The following is a 20,664-nucleotide window of genomic DNA, read 5'->3' on the forward strand; positions in this document are numbered from 1 at the left end:
AACCACAACTCTAGCCAAGGTTTTAGATAATTATGGCATAAAGGTAAAATGTACTAGCTAAGAGTAATGAGGTGGCTGAATGAACACCCTGACTTTAAAGTATTCCGACAGTGTTCATGTTTATAATAAAGTAAATTAGTCCATGGTATCAAGAAAAACCATACAATTTTCAAAGGGTCTCAATATTCTCAATCTAAAAATTGTGAAATCACAGGATTTTAGAGCTGAAAAATATTTAAAGATCACCTAAGACAACACATTCATTGAAAAGAAAGAATGGGATGGGGATACAATTAGGTGGTAGAACATTTGTATAGCATACACAAGACCCTGGGTTCAATTCCCTTGCCACCCCCCAAAAATAAAGAATTAGGGTCTAATGCAATCTGATTTGTCTGAAGATACAGAACCATTAGTAGAAAAGAAGGCAAAAGTGAACCAGCCTCTTGTACCCCTATATTTTTTTTAACGGAATTTATTTATTTATTTTATATCTTTATTTCATTTATTTTTATGTGGTGCTGAGGATCGAACCCAGGGCCTGGAATGTGCTAGGCGAATGCTATACCGCTGAGCCACAATCTCAGCCCCTCATATAATATTTTCTGCAACCTCTTGATACATGTGATGGATCACTGTCAACCATATTTTTACCTGAACAACTGATTTACTTAAATCAGTCTTATTGTTATTGTTCATTTCCAAGTCTACCATATCATACAGTCTTAACTTTACACCTTCACCCAGCCTAAAAAGTGAAAAGGAAACAAGATTTTTTGTACGGTGACCACAACTAATAACTCATTAGAATACTTTAATAAAACAGATTTTTAGTGACATTTTCCTTTCCAGTTCTATTTTTTTTTTTTTATTTTATTTTTTCAGTGCTGGGGATAAAAACCCAGGACCTCACATATGCTGGGCAAGGGATCTACCACTGAGCCACAACCCAGTGCCTTAATTTTTTTGAGAAAGGATCCCACTAAATAGAGAATCTTCTATCCTGCCTTAGCCTCCCAAGTAGGGTGGATTACAGACTTGTGCCATCTGCATCCAGCTCTTTCTAGTTCTTCAAAAGCAGTATTGTTGCTATCTATCATTTACATCAAAAATGTGGATACTGAAAAGACCATTAAGAAACATACCACAATGTAGTTAGAGTTAAGTAATGAGATTTGAATTTCCCCCAAGAGAGGATATTAAGTTTCTCAGTCCCTGCAGAAATAAAAGGGGGTACAGTGCGGGGGCCAACACTAATTTTGAAAAAATACCATATTATAAAGCCCTCTGTAAATTATGTACAATATACATAAAACAGAGGAAAAACACAAGTGTCCGAAACATTTCTCACTACAATTAGTATTCTCATAACTTAATTTAAAAATAAAATTATTCTAAACTACAAACTTCAAATTTTCAAAGAATCTAAGAAAGTTCAGAAAAAGTTTAAAACTATGTCTCTGGGGGCTAGAGGAGTAGTTCAGTGGTAGAGCACTTGCCCAGCATTGGGTTCAATCCCCATAACTTACCCCGCAAAAAATTACTAGAATTCATATATGAGCCATGTATAGCACTGCTATCTTTAAAGCAGCAATTTTGCATAACTACTTTAAATTTAGACATTCTTTACTTTAAATTTGGCATTCATTAATGGAATGGAAGGGCCCAGAGGGGAGAGCAAAGTACCCATGACTATTAAAAGTATAGTTTGCTTTCATGTAAATGAAGCACAAATTGATGGCTTTTGTATACAAAGTCTCAGTCAGGGGCTGAAGGTGTAGCTCAGAGATAGAGCCCTTGCCTAGCATGCAAGAGCACTGGTTTTGATTCCAAGTAACCACCACCCCACCCCACCCCACCCCACCACCCCACACACACAAACTGTCTCAGACTTCTGGTAACCCACATTAAAATGAAGCAGGTCTTCCCAAACTTGTCTGAGCTCACCTTAGTTTCAATCATGTTAATTAAAAAAAAAAAGTATGATCAAACTAAAAAACTAAACAGTCTGTCTTCTGTATTCTTTGCCTTTTTGCTGACACTCAGTTGAACAGTTCCAAGAGTCTGAGAGCAGGCCACAATTACTCTCCAGACCTGAAATTCCAGTTCTTTCACATAGTTCTCCACTTTCTATCATTGGCCACTTGGTCCACCTGGTGTCAGATTACAGTCAGGCAACATCTACAGCATCTTGCAAAACAGACAGATTGCATTCCTAGGCATACCTAGACCTGTCCATACATGTGTTTAAGATTAACCCTTTTTTCGAGCATGTTCTGAAAGCAAGAGAACTTAAAACTAAAAGAGAAATATCTACCCGTTAGCAGATAATTTTCACTCTGGTCATGAAATAAGTTTAACTTCTTTCCTGGCTTAAAAAGTCTGAAAGTAGCCAAGTGTGGTAGCACACACCTATAATCCCAGCAATTTAGGAGGCTGAGACTAGAACATGACAAATTCAAGACAAGCCTCAGCAACTTAACCAGCCTCAGCCTGAGCAACTTAGTGAGACCTTGTCTCAAAAAAAAAAAAAAAAGAATTTTAAAGCCTTAGAGTTATGATCATGAAACATCATTAATTCATGCTTCTCTTATGCAAATTAACAGATTGGAAAAACTTTCTTCCTGCCAGCACCCTAAATCGCAACTCTGGGGGGGGGGGGGGGAAGACCCCTATTCATAACATGCTAAAATGTGTAAAATGTCCTTATCAGCACAACCTGTTATGGCAATTAATAATAATAAAAAAATATCTCCAACAAACAAGAATTAACTTCAAGGAAATTCTGTTTCATTTCTGTGGCTGTTTATTCCCCCTAGTTAATATTTTCATCTTGGTGGATGGGGCAAGTCTCTAGTGCAATCGTTTCCCCATCTGAGATGGCAAGATTCCCATCAATAACTGCATTAGGCTCTGGCATTGACAGAGAAAAGTCAAGGATACATTGTTTAAAAGTATCTCCAGGAGATTTCACTGTGACTGCCTTCCCTTCCTCTAATTCCCACTTGGCACAATACTCTTCTGGTAGAAACTGTTCTATCATAAGAAGTTCTACTCTTAGAAGTAGACAGACATACTATTAGCTGAAAGAAAATTTTCAAGATCATTTAATAGACATGCACTACATTATTAGGTGATAGCTGCTTCTTGTTTTCATTTGATTTGCCCTTACTAACTCTATTCTAGAGTTAGTGGTTTTTCACCCTGGAATAGGAGCCATTTACCAAAAATGAAAATACAATCAACTTACTTCTCTACTTAAAACTAACCAATGGCTTTCAATGCTGATAGGAAAAAGTCGGAATTCATTATCAGGATTTAAATTGTTCATGATATGACAAACGTTTAAGGAAACTTCAGTCAGATTTGTAAGACAGGATATGTAAAAGGTTTTCTTACACTGGAAAGGTAAAGAGGATATACCACGGATCAAACCTAAACATCCACCTCTAAGCTTCAGTAGTCAAGACAGTGAAGTATTGGTAAAAGAAGAGACAAATAGATGAATGGAACAAAATAAGAGACCAGAAATAGATCCACATAAATATAGCCAACTGAGCTTTGACAAAGGAGCAAAGGCAGTCCAATGGAGAGAAGGTAAGTTTTCTTAACTAAAACTGAATGTCTATATGTTAAAAAAAAAAAATTAATCTAGACACAAAGACCTTAAAAGACCTTGGCAAAAGATAAACATATGAAAGATGTTCTATATCATATGTCATCAGAAAAATGCAAAATTTAAAATGACAAGTAATATATTATAATATATAATATACATACCTATTAGAAAGGCCCAAATTCAGAACACTACTACCACCACCAAATGCTAGTGAAGATGTGGAGCAACAAGAACTCTCATTTGTGGCTAGTTGGAATACCAAATGGTACAGCCACTTTGGAAGACAATTTGGAAGAGTTTCTTACAAAATTATACATACTCTTACCACATGATCAAGCTATAGGGCTACCCAGTATTTACCCAAAGAAAGTAAAAACTTATGTCCACACAAAAACCTGCCTGGGAGTAGACAGAAGTTTACTTATGTTACCAAAACCTGGCAGTAACCAAGATGTCCTTCAGTAGGAGAATGAATAAGCTGTGATACATCTGGAGAATGGAACATTATTCAGCACTAAAAAGAAATGATCTATCAAACCTGATATGGAAGAAATTTAAATAGACATTACATACATTTGTTCAGATCTATTGAAAGGACACTATCACCAGTAAATCCTAATGTGAACTATGGACTTTTGGTAATAAGGAAAAGTCAGTATAGGTTCATAAATTTTAATGAATGTACTCTGGTGGGGATGATGATAATTCAAGAATTTATGCATGTGCCAGAGTTGGACGATACATAGGAAATATCTGTTACCTTCCTTTCAATTTTGGTGTGAGTTTAAAACTGCTTATTTAAAACAAAAGTATTTTTTAAAAAGTACACCTCTTGGGCTGGGGATGTGGCTCAAGCAGTAACACACTCGCCTGGCATGCGCGGAACGCTAGGTTCGATCCTCAGCACCACATAAAAATAAAATAAAGATGTTGTGTCCACCGAAAACTGAAAAATATTTTTAAAAATTCTCTCTCTTCTCTCTTTAAAAAAAAAAAGTACACCTCTGTCATAATTTGTGTAATTCTTTGCTATTGTGTTACTCCCCTTTCCATTATTATAATAAATACTTGAGATAAAACTTGAGGAGGAAAGGTTTATTTTGCCTCATAGTTTAAGTCCATGATCACTTGGCCTCAGTGCCTATGGGCCCGAGGTGAGTTAGCACATCATGGCAAGGAGCATATGGCGGAGCAACCTGCTCACCTTATGGCAGTCAAAAATCAAAAACAGAAAGAGGAAGGTATGAGGTCCAAATATGTCCTTCAACGGCACACCCCCAATGACCTAATTTCTTCCCCTATATCCCACCTTCTAAAGGTTCCAACTTCCAATAGTGCACAGGTTGGGGACTAAGCCTTTCATACATGAGCCTCAGGGGCACGTTCAAGATCCAAACTATATCAACTATCATCTCAACAGCAGCAGTTTCAACATTTCTACATTTTTCAGTTTCCTACCTTCCCCCAACCTCACAATTACAGAAGTCAAAGTACCCTGTCTTGACTCCACCAAGAAACCCAACATACACTACCCAGGCTATCTGTGCACACTGCCAAGTTCAACCCAGATCTTTCCACATATTTTCTGTGGAATAAATACCTTTTATTTCTATGACATTTTAGAATCCTTTTTCAAGACCAAACACAACCAGACTTTAGAAGATAAACTCCAGGGAAACAAAACATTTCAGCTTTTCCCAGGATACCAATAAATTTTTAAGACTTTAAGATTCTTTGTGGGCAAAACTTCCCTCTTCCCATGTGTGAGACCTAAATGGCCTTTTTTTTTTTTTTTTTTTAATGGTATACCTCCTTTCTTCTCTAAATAATAGGAAACTATTTTAAATAAGTTTGGATATAATCAAACAATTCTGATATTCCATGTCAAGAATCTTAAGATGAAATTATTCCTATAATCATCCTGTCATCCTAAGCCTCTAAACTAAATGAAACAAACAACAACAACAAAAAAAACAGCTGCAGTAAAACCACAAATAAGAAATAAGAATGCAGAAAGTCATGGGCTTAGTATTATAGGATATATGTACTTAAAATACAGATATTTAATAAATTATACATGTAATTTTGTATTTTCCTATACCCTACAAATCTTTTCTGAACTTCTCCTGAGCTCAACATTGTAGAAAATAAAAAGAGATAATGCATAGTCCTAATTCCCATGAAGTTTAGTTCAGGAAACAAGACAAATTCCACAATGTAGTTCTTAATTGTTAACAAAGCTGGTCAATACTGCATGCTTTCAGAAGTTCCTGGAGGGTTTCAAGTACCATTTCAATAACATAGAATGGTCCCTATGACTATTAACTCCACCAATAGAAGGCAATGGGATATAGTTCAGTGGCAGAGTACATGACTAGTAAGCACAAAGTCCCAGGTTTGAGTGATAACACCAAAAAATAAAATAAACAACCCAATGTAGTACACACCTGCAATCCCAGCAACTCAAGAGGCTGAGGCAGAAGGATCTTAACTTTCAGACCAGCCTCCAAGACTTAGTGAGATCCTGTCTCAAAAAATTAAAAGAGCTAGGGAAATAGTTCAGTGGTAAAGCACCCTTTACTTCAATCCCCAGTACCAAAAAAAAAACAAAAAACAGTTCAAGTCACATTAATGGGACCTGAGATATATCATCCAAAAATTATGACGACAGCTGAAACAAACATTCCAGAGCTTGATTGCTACTCTGACAGCTCCAGGTCACTAATGTGTATGCTGCCCTCCTTAAATTCTTCACCAATTACTGATTAAATTACTTCACAAATCACTAATAGACATTCTCAACAATAGTTTTTAAACAGCTCAAGGTTTGGAAAAATTCTTTAAAACAAACAAAATTAACTTAATTGATTAACTTGACATTTTTGTTCTTTGCACAAGATTAGAAAAAAGTAGAAACAGTAAAATTATAAAATTTTCAAAAGGTATGACTCATTACTATGTCCTTACATGTTATTCAACTAAACAACAAAATCATCCTTCCATTCATTTAGGTACCAGTGAAACTTTGAAGTATTTGAATATCTACTAATGACTGTATCTTGTCATTTAGTATTAAATATTTTCAATAGTCAATACTGACTTAGTTATTCAATGAAGACATGATATCCATGACAGACTCAAACTCCTTAAATCCCTTAATACAGACTACAGTCATCACCATTTGAGAAATCTTTACCTTCCTCCAAAGTGATGTTTAAAAGAAGAATGCTCCTATAAAAATGGTTATTTTGACTAAGTAAAGCTTCATTCAAACCTGGATCTTTATTGGAGATATTTTCTGTTTTATGGCTTTGTCTTCTTTCAGGATGTTCAAGAACTCAAAGGTGACTGCATTCTCTGCCATTGAGCTTAGTAGATATAACAGGCCTATTTGACTTTTTAAAAATACTTCATCATAAAGACACATTCAGGAATTGTACTATAGCACAATAAAGTTCATTTATATTATCATTTGTTAGTAATGCCTCATGTTTAATAACTACTCTACAATTTGCAAAGCAATATATATACCTATTACTATATTTAATCCTTGAACCTCTCTAGTAACTTACTGATGTTTTTGCATCAATAAAAAAATATCTGACACTTCCTCAAGGAGATTAGGAAAGAGATAACAAATAAAAATAACTAAAAAATAATAACTACTATTTAAATGAGTTAGGAAACACAGTATTTAGCAGAGGACCTATTTAAACTTCATATAAATAATACTCACCTCTAAATGTATGAAGATATAAAAGATCAAGATAGTTAACCAAATAAGGGCAGGAACCCCGTTATACTCATCATTGTGCTGACAGATCCCAGAAAGTCCACAACAAAGATCTGTCAAGGAAATACTCAAAAGTATTTGAAGTTACAATGGGGATGTGAGTCCATGTCTGATTTCATGTCAAGCTCATTTATCTATTTATCCATTTGACAAATATCCACCTAATACTTACAATGTGCCAGACCATATTCTAGGTCTGCAACAAATAAAATAAACCAGATTTCTGCCCTGAAATGGTTTATAATCTAATTTATTGATCTTCAAAACAATATGTTGCCAGGCACGGTGGCACACACCTGTAATCCCAGAGGCAACCAGGAGGCTGAGGCAGGAGGGTCATGAGTTCAAAGTCAGCCTCAGCAAAAGCAAGGTGCCAAACAACTCAGTGAGACCCTATCTCTAAATAAAATACAAAAAAGAGCTGAGGATGTGGCTCAGTGGTACAGTGCCCCTGAGTTCAATCCCTGGTACACACACACAAAAAAATGTTCCTCCTCAAAATATTTGTTTTTAAAATGAGGGAATGTCAGGCAATACATTGCAATTGTTATCTTGTAATCCATGAATAGAAAGTTCTGCCACTCTCCTTCAATGTTTACCGCCTAGCTACACCACAACCCCTCTCCTACAACTGAATACAAAAAATGTGACCTCTCCTACGCTAAGTGTAAGTAAGAGTTGTAGAGAAAAGATGCTTACCATTCAGATAATCTGAGAGTGCATAAAAGAGGTAAAGAATATCTGGTGAAAAAAATAGGTAGATAAATTCAAAGGCATACTGTAATATACAATGCTGATTTGCATAGGAGTAACTTACAAATAAACATCTTGAGAAAGAAGAGAAAATTCTTTCTGTATTGTTTTTTCTATATACCAGATGGTCTTCAGAAATTATATAGTATTATCTATATCCTTTTATTTATTCAACAAGCACTCATTAGAAACTTAACAGCGAGACACTGGTGGGGGAAGGGAGAAGTATAAGAAAGAGGTAGCTAAGAAAGACTTTCTTAAAGGTGCTCACAATTTTTTGACTAAGGCAAATACAATTTACAATAATAGACATGCCACAGCAGAAATAGGTGTAAAGCTCATTCTCCCAAGTTGTTTTGTAATCATTTCCTATATCCTATCTTGTAAGATTATAAGCTACTTGACAGTAAAAGATAATTTTTCTGTTTTTTATTATTGAACATACTAAGAATACCATATGTGTTAAATTCAAATTAAACCAGATACTCTCTTTTATTAATAATTATTTTTATTTACTAACATTCATTAAAAATGATAAAATATGGTGGTCTCATGTTTATGGTTGGGTATCATAAGAATTTCACTAAATGTCTAGCTTCCCAGAACCAACTGAGGTTAAATGAGGCTTCACTGAGTATCCTCAAAGTAACAGATACATGTATTTTCTGATTCAAATACAGATATACATTCACATTCCAAACAAATGGACAAAAAAGGCAGTCTTCACATGTATACTAAAAACTATTTTCCATAAGTCTAAGTCATTTCAATAAACCAAAGACTATTTAGCCAGGCACAGTGGTACATGCCTGTAATCCCAGCAACTTGAGAGGCTAAGGCAGGGGGTTCTCGAGCTCAAGGCCAGCCTCAGCAATTTAGCAAGACACTGTCTCAAAACATAAGGAAAAAAAAACTATTTATTGGTTCCTGTGAAATCCTTAAATATTAAAGATTCAATCTTTAAAAAGCAAATTTGAATCCTTAAGATGCGACTTTTTTAACTTAAATTTTATTTTTTAGCTGGGTTGGTGAATGCCAATCTTTATGTTCTATAAAAATGTCATAAAAGGAAACACACTTTCAACATAAAAAGCTTTGGTTTCCTATTAGATCCTATAGCAAATATCTATTTGCCACCAGATAATCCATATGATCCATGAATATAAAATGAGCCTATAACATCCCTAGAATCAACAAGTATCAAAAGTTTAATGAAACAAGCTTTATGCCTAACTGGTTTCCCCAATGGAAAATTAAAGCAGCAATTGTACATCTGTGTCTGTTCCTCTCATCGTGGTTTAACTGACAGGAAGCAGAGAATAAGATATGGCATACAAACGTCAAGTATTTCCTGCCTTCTCTGCTCTATCTTTATGTCTTGTTTTATAAATAGTTCAATAGTTTATGTGAAAATATGTCAAAGTATTGTATCAGAAATACATAATGGTAAAGAGTATTTCTGAAAACAGAGCCAATAAAAGTATTTTGGTACTGGGATCCAAGACTTGATATACACACAAAATTCATTAATATAGACTTTTCAAGTATTCTTAGGAGTATATGTTATAGAGATGCAGATTTGAAAAAAACACTATGGCTAAGTAAAAAATAAAAATGCAGCTATCTTCTCTATTCATATTGATCAACTTTTACCTTAACTATAAATATAAGCTTCCACAACCACAATTCTACCAGGCTTTAGTATAACCACTCCATTCCAGATCAATGTCTAAAATGACCCCTCATAATTTACTGCAAACAAGTACATCTTGAGCTTTCTGAAACCTCTCTTCCCTAAACTGAATTTAATATACACCTAATAATCAGTTTTAAGATGGCACTATGCTCCTAAAGTAAGATTTCTTGAATGAGTAGTTTGAAAAGAAAATACCATTTTTGCCTGGTACTTTCAAGTAGTAGGATCTGGCTATTCATTTCAAGAGTCTAAGTTATTAGTACCTTCCTAGCAGCTCTTCAGTATACTTCCGTCCTTACTTGTACATGTATTATCTCAGTCGTCCCTGATATCTAGGGAAAAAGGACTATGTCCCCTGAAGAAAGAGGGACTTTGTCCATTTCCGTACACTTCAGCTCCCCTCCCCCACAGCCTCTGGCTCCAATGTTTGGTGCAATAACCCTAAATGGAGGGAAAAGTCTCAATGCAGCTGCAAAGAACCTAATGTCTACCACTTAACAACCAAATATGTTAACAATGATATACAACTATTCTATTCTACCAAGGCTAGATGCATATTACACTTTCCTTTCAAGTTTATGGCTAGGATTAATAGGTTATAAATTATCTAACAGTGTACAATTTTTTTCTGATCCATATATCAAAGGATCAAATACAATGCCCACCTTAGAATGTTAACACCATAAAAACGTTTTGAATAAAGTGATAACCACAACATAACTTATTTCTAAATACAAATTGTTTTAAATTGTTGCCCCGAAAACTAAAACACATGTGATATTAATTCACAGCACAAAGCCATTTATTTATTTATTTATCTTATTTTGAGATAATGTTTTGGCTAAGTTGCCAAAGCTGTTCTCAAAACTTGTGATCCCCTTGCCTCAGCCTCCAGAATCCCTAGGATTATAGACATGCACCACCATGTCCTTCTTCTGTTTTGCAGATTTTTCAAAACTTATGTAGGATCTAAGAAAGTAGCTCAATGTGTGTGTTTGTCTAGCATATACAAGGCCCTGAGTTTGATCCCCCGCATCTCATAAATAAATAAGACCTTATAAAATAGTGGACTGTAGATATTCTATGCCAGGTATGGTGGTGCACACCTGTAATCGTAGTCCCAGTAACTAAGGAGGCTGAGGAAGGAGGATCACAAACTCAAGGCCACCCTCAGCAATTTAGCAAAGTTGTACTAAGCAACTTAGCAAGACCCTGTCTGAAAATAAAAAATAAAAATGGCTGGGGATGTGACTCAGTGGTTAAGTACCCCTGGAATGAATTCCCAGTACCAAACAAACAACAACAACAAAAAAATAGCATACTATACTGTATATATTCCCCCAGCATACTCCAACAAGTTCATTTTAAATTTTTTAAACACACAATGGGTATTTGGAAAGGAATTTTAAGATTTTAATATTCCTTATAACTTAATGCTTAGAAAAATATTAACTCTAAGGCCTACACATGATTATTAGACTTCCATTATAACACAAAGCAATATCTCAGATGTTCAAAATAGCCTATCTTCAATGGTGCCTCCCACAAAAAGTGTTCTGACCTTATGCTGAGGAAACCTGAGAGTCACCCAAGATAACCAGATTAAAACTCACTCCATTAATTCAGTATAAAACTTTATTTTTTTCTTTTTGTGGTGCAAGGGATAGAACCCAGGTTCTCATGTGTGCTAGATAAATGCTATATCACTGAACTACACATCCCTAGCCCTATACACAGCAATTTAAAGTTCTTTCAATTAAGGGGAAGTCAATTAAGAACATTTTGATTTAAATTAAGAAACTGTAAATCAGAAAATGACTAATGAGAAACTGAATCTACAGGAATAGGTTAATTTGAAGGCACAGTACACCTATTACTATAAAACATATAAAAATTATTGATGACACAGCCAATTCCTTTTACCATGAAAATTAAAGTTACTATACAGAGATCTCTTAGACTAGAAGAGAAGCCAGTAACTGAATCTGCCTTTCAACTTCCCTTTTCTTAATCACAAAGGAACCAACTAAATGGAAATATTGAGACTTGGAAAACACTTTCACTTTCTTTGAGAAATGTTGATTTCCTTATTAGAGGGACATGAAAAATAGAAAAATACTATATTATTAGTTAAATTAAATTTCTGCTACATAATTTTGTGGATATACTATTATTTAACTAACCTATATTGTTTGGACATTTGGATTATTTCCAATGTTGCACTATTATGATGATTCTCAAAAAGTAATCCACAGACCCACAGAGGATCTGGAAAACTTTTCATGGAGTTCATGAGGTCAAAACAATCATTATAATATTAACATATTATTTACCCTTTTTTCTCTGTGTTGACATTTGTTCTGATGATGCAAGAGCAAATGTAGACGAAAATGCTAGTGCCTTAGCACAAATCAAGGACATGCTACCAAACCATACTAGTTGCATTTTTTACCATGAGGCACATTTTTAAAAGGCAGTTTCGCTTAAGAATATTCTTGATAAAAAGTAAAAAAAAAAAAAAAAAAAATTTACTTTTCTTGAAAGACCCAATGTTTCTGCAGTTTTCACACACTTCAGTTTTCACAAGATTCTGCCCCAAAACTCTAACACTCATGTTCCACGAAATATGTACTAGAATTTTTCCAAACTGGGAATAATCTAATACCGTCAAGACACAACAGTTAGCTGGGCAGTGGTGCATGCCTGTAATCCCAGTGATCTGGGTGGCTGAGGTAGAAGAATCAAGTTCAAGGGCAGCCTGGGCAACTTAGGGAGACCCTGTCTCAAAATAAAAAGGGGTGGAGATGTAGCTCAGTGATAGAGCACCATAGGGTTCAATCCCCAATGTTTAAAAGAAACACACATATACTTCTGGTATAGATAAACAATGGAATACTACACTGCAATGAAAATTATGATAAATATGAGAGAGCTGGGGATATAGCTCAGTGATAGAGCACTTGCCTAGAAAGAGATAGTGGGTTCAATTCTCAGCACCACATATAAATAAAATAAAAGTCCACTGACAACTAAAAAAATATTTTTTTAAAAAGATAAATCTCAGAGTTAAATGAAAGAAGCAAATCATTGAAGTATATTATATGATGTGATTCCCTTTACAAAAAGTTCCAAACAATAAAAGAGAATAAAATCATGGCATTTTCAGGTAAATGGATGGAGTTAGAGAAGATAATGCTAAGTGAAGTAAGCCAATCCCAAAAAAACAAATGCCAAATGTTTTCTCTGACATAAGGAGGCTGATTCATAATGGGATAGGGAAGGGGAGCATGGAAGGATTAGATGAACTCTAGATAGGGCAGAGGGGTGGGAGGGTGAGGGAGGGGGCATGGGGTTAGAAATGATGGTGGAATGTGATGATCATTATTATTCAAAGTACAAGTATATATAGACACGAGCTGGTGTGAATATACTTTGTATACAACCAGAGATATGAAAAATTGTGCACTATTATAATTGTGCTCAATATGTAATAAGAGTTGTAATGAATTCCGCTGTCATATATAAATTTTAAAAAATAATAAAAAATAAAACCTTAAGAAGAAAAAGCAAATAGCACATAAATGTGTTCAATTTTCTCTTGTTGGGTGAGGTGGGGGCATTGTAGAATCATGACCAGAGAAGATCCCGTAATGTGCTCCATAACTACCTTTATTGTAGTATACAACACATCTGATAGGTTCTTCACAATGGAAGAAAAATTGCTCATTTGACTGAAAACTGCCTGAGTCATTCGAATTGACTCAAAAATACTGCTAATTTATTTTCCAACATTTACATGAATGCAGATCCTAAGTAAAGGAGTAAGGTATTCTGGTCTTCTGATGGAAGCAATGATCATTTTCAGACAGTTCAACTGGTGGAACTCTTCTTCCCATTCATAAAATGAGATTCAGTGAACATTTAACAATGTCCCATTAAATACGATGGAACATTAGGCAAAGCCTACAAACATGCAGTCAATGATGCAGTTCAATGTCCAAAGAAACTTCAAAAATCACAGCTAAGCATTACATGGTATTAAAAAAAACTTACTTTCTCCATACTCAAACAATTACAAATTTCTCAGGAGAGAAGGGTTTCAAAAAACTGCAAACGTTGCCCCCTAGATCAGTAATGTTTTTCCTAGAGCCCCAAGGATAAGGGGTTGAAAAAAGAATCCATAAAGCACCAAGTGGAACTAAAAAGCTAATATTAAAAGTTTAGAGAGATAAAGAATGGGCTAATTACTTTGAAAAACAAAAATTAGTTTAATTATATATCATGGTTAATACAACAATGGGTTGGGAGTAAAAAGGGAACAAAGTTATAGAAAAGATGTGGAGATGCGCAGTTGAAAGGCACATAGCCAATAAAGGGATACCTACGATAGGGAAAGGAGGCTACATAGGTATGAACAATGATAATAAAGTACCCTGATCACCTACCTTCTTTTGTAGAGGTTGTGGACTTCAAAATATCACTGCTGCTTAAAAATTCAAAATTAAAATGCTAAATAATTGATTAATCACTCTTCAAAGTCTTAACTCTGCAAACAAACTCCCTAAGAATATGGCCTATAAGCACCTGAATCAAAAACATCTAGAATATTTCATAAAAATGCTGACTATCAAACCAAACACTAAACCTAATGAATCAGAATTGCTGAGTTGAAGGCGATTCTTTCTCACACTGAGTTGACAATTATACTGCTTGAACAATATTATAACATTAGAGCCAGGATCAGTGGCACACACCTGTAATCCCAGTAGCTTAGGAGGCTGAGGCAGGAGGATCATGAGTTCAAAGCCATCCTCAGCAAAAGTGAGGCACTAAGCAACTCAGTGAGACCCTGTCTTTAGATAAAATACAAAACAGATCTGGGTATGTGGCTCAGTGGTCAAGTGCCCCCAAGTTCAATCCCCAGTACACCCACCAAAAAAAGATAATATCAGAAACGCAGATACATGTTAATTTTTTTGTTTGCTTGTTTCTTCTTTTGACATTACTAGGGATTGAACCCACAGCCTTGCCCATGCTAGGCAAGTGTTCTACCACCGAGCTACATCCCCAGTCTGGCAGGTATTAATTTTTTTTTTCTGAATGACTACAATGTACACACACCAGAGAGGGCTACATGCCTTTTAGAGTTGCCACTCTTAAATTCTGGACAGGTCCATCTGAATTTGTCACAATGCCATATAAAATAGCAACCTAGAGTAGTCAAGAATTTAATACCATATGTGGTATCTGCCTACCCATATATGCTTGGTACTTTGTCGAAGGTTGAAAAAGACAAAAAAAAAAAAAATAGGATACAACATCTCTGATCTCATAGGGCTTATATCTTTATTGTTTTTTAAAATGGGTACTGGTAATCAAACCCAGAACCTTGTGAAAGCTAGGCAAGTGCTCTACCTCTAAGCTACATTCCCAACTGCATATATTTTATTTTTATTTATTTATTTTTTGGGTACCAAGGATTAAACTCAAGGTGCTTAACTACTGAGTTACATCCCCAGCCCTTTTTTGTTTTTTATTTAGGGACAGGTTCTCCTCACTTGCTTAGGGCCTTGCTAGGCTGATGCTGCTGCTTTTGAACTCACAATCTTCCCACCTCAGCCTCCCTGGGATTATAGGCATGTACACCACTGCACCCAGTGCTTGTATCGTTTTTAATCACTCTTCTTAACCTGAGTAAATGTTATTTATTCTTCGATACTCATAATTCCTTCAAGATAAACTTTCCTATTTCAGATTTTAGTCATCTTTCATCTCTAGGCAGTGTGACCCTGAATTTAATTGGTGGTTTGGTTCTATTCTTATTTCAACCTGTGGTTACCAAGCCATTTTCCCAACAAGAAATTTAAGTATGTGAGGATAGAGCCCATGTTTCTAGTCTTTGTGCCATCTGTTGCTTTAGGACAACGATGGCCATGCTATGGAAGATCTGATATTGAATTAAGAATATTCAGAAATTTTGAAGGTTCAACAGTTGTACACAGTGCTAAAATTAATAATAAATAAATAATTGGACCTAACAAAATTTCACACCTCAAGAACAAGCTGATCTAAAAGTCAATTTCCAATCATCCCAATAACACATATTTTAAAAATCAGTAGAAAAAGATTTTGTATTCTCTAGATTTTAAAGATAATTGACATATATGGATATGAAGACATGGAATTAGATTACTATGAGAAGGTTAAATTTAAAATGTGTACTATTAAAGCTTAGAGAACTGTAGATTTTGTGAACATGTACATATCACACTTATTTTAGTAGAACAGGTGTAATACTAGACAGTATTTGTGCTCCTAACAGAATATGAGGTAAAACTGAGGAAAAAAAACCAAACCTTTCTTGTATCCAGAAGTTCAAATAAGTTCCCAATTTTTTGTATTAACATCTAGGACTATCTTACAGAAGCAATATTACAAACTATGCTTCAACTATAAAAAATTCTAAATGACAAAAACTATTACAGAATTTAAACAAATGTATCATCTTCTCTGATTAAAAAACCACTGTTTTTTTAATTTTCAAAACCATTGGTTAACTCATTTGATTGATAATTATCACCAAACAACTTAAGGTTTTATTTATTCTTAAGGAAACACAGGCCATTTCAAACAAAGCATTACTTGTTAGTGTGTACTAGCATGAGGAGCTCCAGACTGGATGCGCTGCTTAACCCAGAGCCAGTCTCAGCATCTAGGTAACTATTTCTTCATCTACAAAAGTGAGGCAGAACTTTTCAGCACAAAAGTTCTTTAAATCAGAAACTCTAAGTTTAATTCAGATGACCTGGTTGAAACTTTCAACTTATAGAAGGAAAACAATGTAGGGGAGCTATGTAATAACAGAAGTTGAAGTTCAGTTTTCTTCCTTCCCCACCACCTTCTCCCTTCTTAAAGCCCTACCCCAGACTTTCACATAACATGAAACACATATATATGACCAGTGTCTGTTTTATTTTAATTGTTAATTTAATTAAATATAAAATTAGTTTAATTTATTTAGCTTCCTCATCTTAAGAAGCCAATTCTTCTACTTTTAATCACTGATTCTTCTACTTTTATTTAATAAATAAAACCTTAATTACGTTGCTTATTTTTGTGCCTCTAAATTTTTCTTTTATGGATCACTGGCCTTTAAAAATTAAAATAAAATAAAATAAAAAAAAAGCAAAAAGGTTTCATTAGATTTTTCAAACAGTCCAGACCTGAAGTAAATACAGCCTTTGCTTACTCAGGCTGACTAAACCAGCAATACGCAAACAAAGATAATAACAAATGGTTCAGACCTGAATTGGCAAAATGTCTGCTAAGTCTTTCTTATAATTCCACAAAACTGAGATCTGTTAATATCAACAATTTTTTCAAAAGGGTAAGAAGTAATAACTGCTTTTCTATATTCTTTTTCACATCTGATAGGGCTTTAGGCAACTTCAGAAAATTGTAAGAATAAATTCTCAATGAACCAGCTAAATTATCATTTTTGGTCAATAATAAATAATTTGGCTAATTTTATTTCCAAAAGCTTTAGACCTAATTATTGCATATTCAAATTTTACTTTTATTCAAATTTTAGTTTCAAATATGTTTTAGAAGTAAAATACTATTGCACTCAGATTCTCAAGAGTACCTAAACTTCAAGGCACACCAGAATGTATACTTGCCAGCTAAAATTTCACAATTTTAAAAATGACAAATATTTCAGAAAAAGACTGAGCAGTCTTCTCACGAAAAGTTTTTTGTTTATGCAAAATATTCAAATCTTAAGAATAGGAAAAAGGGAAGACAATTCTCCACTTTTCCTTTTTATACAAAATAGAAATAGTACGTGTTTTGACAGCTTTGCTTCCAAGGTTGTTATTCAAAACAAGTTTCCAATGTGAATGATGGCTTCATTTTTTTTCTAGTAGTAAAAGAATCATTAGAATCTTTCTTCCTCTTTACATAAAACTCTAAACTCGCTTTTACTTGTTACCTAAATAACTGTTCACTTTATTTAAACTTTTGGTATTCAAAATATTTAGCATAATTCATTTTAACTTAAAAAAAAAATAGAATTGTCCATGAGCAACACCTGTGAATGAGTTGTCCCAAAGTTCATCTTTAATTAAATGACAAAACAAAGCCACCCCTAAATTTTTTAACATCCATATCACAAGAGCATTACAGTTTATTTAATCATAACTTGACAGCCAGTCCCACAAATGATTAGATTATTCTTAAACTAAAATTTAACCTAGTTGTTTTATGGTAGTCAAAAAAGAAAAAATCCTTTCTTCTGAAGTCACATAGGGGGAAAACACCAATCATGCAAAAAAAAAAAAAAAAAAAAGTTTTTAAGATTCTTTACCAAGAAAACCTAAAACTTTCCAGTATCTTAATGCTTTGTTTCCCCCTAGTAGTTAAGTGCAATCAGGCATGTGACTGACTACACACATTTTATCAGAGTTAAAGAACACTTTCAGCCATGTTCTTCTCAACAGGTAAGAACTACCCTCCGTTTATCAGCTCAAGAAATAACCAGAAGCAAATATATAAAACAAGTTACCTTCAAACATTCTTTCTCTTTAGATTTTGTCCTTTGGGCTTGAAAATAAAAAGCAATCCGGCAAGTTTTATGCTGTTAAAATGGCTCCTGTAGATTGGGGAAGTGGTGTCTGTGCTTCAGCTTATGAGTCATACATGAAACTGTTTCTAAGGGAGGCACGCCCATGTTGCTGTGGACTCAATTATTCTACTAGGTCAAACATGCAAATCTACAGGTAAAAAATGGCAAGCGGGGGGAGGTATAGGCCAGGAGAAAGATACAACCAAGGAGCAAGAGCTACCTTCATTTAAACCATTACTAAGCTCGTGTTTACTGCCTTAGTTTAAAATTAACAATAAAATAGAATGAGAACATACGAGGAAACAAAATTAAAAACCATGTTATTTTAAAATATAAAATTTCAGTTTTTAAGAATTAATATCAAATAAATACAACAATGAAAGGCAAAAAGTATACGAGAATGGGAGAGAACAAACTGTGGTTCTTAATGTAACAATGGATTGGTGTTTCTAATCTGGCTACTCATTAACCCATATATGAAAGGGATATATTACTATGTAATCCAGAAAAGCTAACAAAGTACAATACCAGATGCAGACCTGTAGGTTCTCTAAAGACATAAAATCCACTAGAAAATTCAAAGTTCAATGAAAAAGTGTGAGTCAATAAAGTTTATAAATTTTTTTAGTCTGCATTATAAAGTCCAACATAGCAAAATGATTTTAAATAGAACTGCAAGTTTGATAAAAAAAAAAAACTTATTTTGAAAAAGTTATCAGGGCTAGGGTTGTAGCTTAGTGGTAGAGCACTTGCCTAGCATGTGTGAGGCACTGGGTTCAATTTCCAGCACCACATAAAAATAAATAAATAAAACAAAGGTATTGTGTCCATCTACAGCTAAAAATAAATAAATAATAATATCAAAAAATTACCAATACAATCAGTTATTTCATAATTCTACCATTTCCAAATGATATACACAGCTTTTTCTTTGCAACAAGACTTTCTGCATATATTTCAAATCTCCCATGTGCCAGGCACCTTGCTACAGCTCTGCTCCACTGTACAATGACCAACAGAAGGAGCAAACAACTGAAGCCAGTAAAACTGCTTTCCAAGTCATCATCTATCTGACAAGGTGGCCAAGGAGCAAAAACATTATAGCTAGTTACCCTGGCCCCTGGGTAAACATTAATTTATTCTAAAAGCTTAAGTTAATTAAAATGGCTTGAAAACAGTAAGCACCTCTCCAAGTGCTTGCAATGATGCAGTGTAATTCAACTTTCTGCCTATGAAGTGCCCATTTAGTCCATTTCTCTAACATGTATGAGTTTACTGCTTTTCTTAAATAATCTTCATGGTTTAACAAATTAACAAAAAATGCAAAAGAGTAAAAAACATCACTTTTTCTATTGCCAAATGTCCTGTTTAGCTTACTTTAGCTAAACACTTATCCATAATGATTATTCAGAGTCCAAACACCAAGAAACAAGCTTCTTCAAGCAAATTAAGTCCACTGATCTCCCCGGCCCCACAACTGAAACTCCTTTTGGACAATATCCATGTAAGCCTAATATCTCATTATTTTCTTTTAGCTAATTAGAAATAGAAATTATAAAGGATAATAGTAAAAATATGATATCAGAACAAGTAACAGAGCTAATAATCAGAGAAGATAACAAACAAAAAACCTCTTATAAAACTATGAAAATGCTAGGCACAGTGGCACATGCCTGTAATCCCAGCAGCGTGGGAGGCTGAGACAGGAAGATAGCAAGTTCAAAACCAGCCTCAGCAAAAGCAAGGCACTAAGCAACTCAGTGAGACCCTGTCTCTAAATAAAATAGGCCTGGGGGATGTGGCTGAGGATGTGGTCAAGCGCCCCTGCATTCAATCCCTGGTACCAAAAAAATAAACTACAAAAGTGATTAGCCTCAGCTGGATATGGTGGTGCATGCTTATAATCCAAGTGACTAGGGAGGCTGAGGCAGGAGGATCCCAAGTTCAAGGCCAGCCTCAGCAGTTTAACAAGAACTATCTCAAAATGAAAAATAAAAAGGGCTGGAGATGTGGTTCAGTGGTTATGCACCCCTTAGTTCAATCCCCAGTATAGGGAAGGGGGAAAAAAGTGTTTGATGGGCCTGGTGGCACACACCTCTAACCTCAGCTACTTGGAAAGCTTAAGTAGGTGGATCAATAGTTCAAGGCCATCCTCAGCAATTTAGCAAGACCCCAACTCA

The 20,664-nt window shown here is 34.7% G+C and overlaps 1 protein-coding gene across 4 annotated transcripts in view; it reads right to left on the reverse strand.

The window, feature by feature from the left end:
* Positions 1 to 20,664, reverse strand: part of Elf1 (E74 like ETS transcription factor 1) — a 106,359-nt gene that overhangs the window by 56,872 nt on the left and 28,823 nt on the right. For 2 of the 4 annotated variants that reach the window (XM_071611468.1, XM_027928780.2), the window contains exon 1: positions 18,425 to 18,526. The exons of the other annotated variants lie outside the window; for them this stretch is intronic. The gene's annotated coding sequence lies outside the window, so the exon portion shown is untranslated. Of the gene's footprint in view, positions 1 to 18,424; positions 18,527 to 20,664 lie in introns of those variants that run through there. 4 annotated transcript variants of the gene reach the window in all.

This window comes from Marmota flaviventris, chromosome 4, assembly GCF_047511675.1.
Source record: "Marmota flaviventris isolate mMarFla1 chromosome 4, mMarFla1.hap1, whole genome shotgun sequence".
NCBI classification, from domain to species: Eukaryota; Metazoa; Chordata; class Mammalia; order Rodentia; family Sciuridae; genus Marmota; species Marmota flaviventris.